Consider the following 3,842-nt stretch of genomic DNA (forward strand, 5'->3'; position numbering starts at 1 on the left):
ATTCTTATACTCTACATTCACACTTTGAAACTTCTATATTCACACATTTTTGTACAACTCTATATTCAGCAATATGTTTACTAATTAAAAAAAAAAAAGACAAAAACGACGTAGTTTTGGACCCAGGTCCACCTTGCAAGGTGGACCTGGGTCCACAGCATAATTTGCCAATGAAACCCTCTGTTTTTTATACAGAGACTCATTGGAGGAGTTATTCTAGCTTGATCTATAGCTTGAAATCTTGAATATGTTGATTGGCAATTTGGATGGTTTCTTGGGATCTATTGCAATGCATATATCTCTGTTAACCCTTTTTTTTTCCTTCTAATAATTACATAGAAATTATACCTTTTGTCCTCGACTGAAATTCTCAATATTGAGATTTGCAAAACTTTGGTTGCACAAACTTGGGAGTTCCCGGAGGGGACGCGGGAGAAGTATTGCTATGAGATTAAGTGTGGTAAGTGCCTTTAAACCCCTATTTACACACTAATTCTCATCTTTTTATCTCAAAGAAATGGTTATAGATAGCGGTTTTCCGGGATGTTTCCTCCCTGAACCTTATAAAATGGCGGGTGAAATACTTACTACTATTTTTCCTCACTTTTATCTCAAAAAATGGATATTGAAAGTCAGCGAACACAAGAGACTGCGGTAAAGAAAATCCCAAAAACGGTTTCCTGTAGCTCCGGCGATTCCTCAGAGAACCGTAACACGGCCTCGATGGATAAGCTGGAGCTCAGTAAATTAATCTTTCAGATAGGTATTATGGCAAACTTTGCTCTCGTTGCCACGAATTGGAAGCTGTAGATCAGCTTTTCGTGTTGGCAAACGTATTGGGATGTGTCTGCATCTTTAGCGGCCTTCTGCTCCGAGAAAGCAAACCAAGATTTGCCAGAACGGCAGATCTTGTCGGAGTTGGCCTAGTATTTGCTGCTATTTTCGTGCTGTTCTCAAAACACTTGCTCTGGTGGCTAAGAATAGTGCCAGCGGTCTGCTACCCCATTGTGCTCGTCGCGATGGTGGCTGCCAAAGGTGAAGGAAGGGTAAGAGAGTAAGAGGAGCTTTGAAATCAGAGGCCACTATTCGTTTTGTTTTTGTTTTCTAATTTCATGAGATTTGCAACATTTAATTTCATTTGTGAATTGTGTGATTTATTTCTAATTCTAATTGTATTTGTGATTTGCTTATTGTTGCTTCCTGAATTTTCTTAGCAATTTCTTTGATATTGTGATTCACTGATTGATATCACTTATTCCTAGTTCAGTAATTTAGTATTTATATTTATAGAAATTTACTTTTGAAAAATTCTTTTGAGGAATCATTTAGCCAAGGTAGTCTGTACATTTCTATTGTGCATACTCCTTGTATCGATTAATTTAGAATAACTTAACTTGAAGTTGATCCAGTTATGAGAAAAAAGTATTTATGGTGGGGTGGTTCATGAAAATCATACTTTGATTGATTTATAATGTATTTTGTATTTAAACACACAGGTCTGCGTATGTACATTTGAATGTATTTATAGCCTGATGTAGCCATCCTCGATCGGATGTATTCTATTTTGATAAGTTATGTTAATTGTCTTCAATTTTGATCCCATATTAGATTTCTTAAATTGCATTCTTTGCCAAATCTGACATGGTATTTTTGATTTGAACTCCCCAAATTTCCAAAATTTTACTCCGTATTTCTCATGAATCTATTTATGTTGGCATGGTATTCTATTCATTATATCTTAATTAATTGTTCAACGTGGTATTTTGTTGTATTTATTTTAAAATATGGAATACTCACAACGTGGTGTTTGGGCTTAAGTCTGATTTGAATCTAACTGGTGTTTAATGAAATCCTCTGTTTTTTTATAGAGAGACTCATTGGAGGAGTTATTCTATTGCATGATATGAAATGGGACAAGTCAATATAATCACTGGTATCAACTATCAACCACTACAGAAGAGCTAATTGCAGCATCAATATCTGGGATCCAAAGGTAAAAATCCTCTCATTTTGTCATTAAACTCTATCAACTGCAAGCTGTAGATCAGGCTAAAAATTCCCCCCCTTTTCATCTGTTGAAATCTTGTATATGTTGATTCGCAATTTGGATGGTTTCTTGGGATCTATTGCAAAGCATACTCTGTTAACCTTTTTTTTTTTTTTTGTTTTGTTTTTCCTTCTAATAATTATTTAAAAATTATACCTTTTGTCCTCAATTGAAATTCTCAATATTGAGATTTGCAAAATTTTGGTTGAAAATTTATTTATTTATTTTTGCATTTTAATATGAGAAATCAGAGGTACAAGTGATTTGCAGTTTCTAGGGAATATTTTAAGCATGATGTTACTCCGAATGCAGCCAGGTCAGAAAAATCCATGAATCCTTGGTTAATATTGAACAGTGGTGTGTGTTTGAATAGGCATAGGGGATGTCAATAGGCATAAAGGACATCCTTCAGCTTGTATATATAGGTTGTATTTCCTTTCCAGAAAATATGAGAGTATAAGCTACCGCCTTTCAATTAGTAACAGTGTGAATTGGTTAATATTGAATAATGGTGTGAAGCTTTGTGTGTTTAGTTTTAAGACATGCAGGTGTTAGTTTTTGAGCATTGCATGCCTTGGATACCTATGATATCTTACCAGTTTGATCTGACACAGCTGTTTTTGCAGAACTGATTAGAAGATGGCAGAAGGTGAGGGTATTCAGCCTTTGTGTGTGACAATGAAGCTGGAATCAAGGTAAGTAACTTTTAGCAAATTATTTGCTGTAAAGAAATTGGTGTGGACCTTTGATTTCTTCAAGATGTATTTGCTGAAATTGATAAGTAACTTGTGAACACACACACATGCACATATATAAGCCAATATCCTTGCATTATTGGGCTTACACACAGATGTTTAAATTTATGCTGAAATTTTTAGGTTGATTTGACGGAGATGATGTCCCAAGAGATGTCTTCCCTAGCATTGTTGGGTGCCTTTGTCACACCAGAGTGATGGTCGGCATGGATATATGTTGGAGAGAGGTATTTTGACTCTGAAGTACCTATTGAACATGGAATGATGGAATTGTGAGCAACTGGGATGACAGGAGGAAATCTGGCATCATACCTTTCTACAGAGATCACCCAGGCCTTACAGAAGCTCCTCTTGACCCCAAGGCTAATCATGAGAAAATGATGCAAATCTCTTGTTTGAGACATTCAATGCCCCTGTGGTGTATGTTACATTGCTATTCAGGCCACCCTTTCCCTCTATGACAGTGGCTGTACATCTGGTAAGCATTATCGTTATATTTTTTGACTTTAACTTTATGTATGTATGGACTCCATACATACTGAAATGAGGATTTAGACTATAATGTTAAGTTGGTTATCAGACATCCATTTTCAAATTTTCTTGAGAAAATGGGTTAAATGTAGGATAGAGATGTACTTACTCTTCAGGTGCTAGTGTGGTACTAATCAAACTTACTATGAAATCAAAAGTTAATTATGTGGCTGCCACTAATATGATCTTTTGATGGGCCATTATGATTCATTGAGAAATATAATATTTCTTCCGTGGAAATATTTTTGGCAATTTCATTAAATTATAATCAATAAAATATGAAATATAATTAAGGAAATGAAATTATAAAATTCACAAAATATGTGTTCATAAATATTTAGAAATTTTTTAAATACATACATATGCACTACATTAATTATAAAAAATTTAAATGCTAAATTTTTAATTTCTAAATGTAAATTTTTAATTATAAATCTATCAATATAAATCTATACTATATATAAAAGTAAAATCATCCTATTTCATTCTCCCGCCCAAACTTTTGCAAT

General features: G+C 34.2%; 1 long non-coding RNA gene across 1 annotated transcript; it reads left to right on the top strand.

Moving 5' to 3' along the window:
- Positions 1–246: 246 nt before the first annotated feature.
- LOC116027928 lies at positions 247–3,509 on the top strand. The gene is made up of 4 exons (XR_004100025.1): positions 247–460; positions 1,869–1,993; positions 2,674–2,742; positions 2,926–3,509. It is a non-coding gene; the product is annotated as an uncharacterized LOC116027928 (long non-coding RNA).
- Positions 3,510–3,842: the final 333 nt, after the last annotated feature.

This window comes from Ipomoea triloba, chromosome 8, assembly GCF_003576645.1.
Source record: "Ipomoea triloba cultivar NCNSP0323 chromosome 8, ASM357664v1".
Taxonomy (NCBI): Eukaryota; Viridiplantae; Streptophyta; class Magnoliopsida; order Solanales; family Convolvulaceae; genus Ipomoea; species Ipomoea triloba.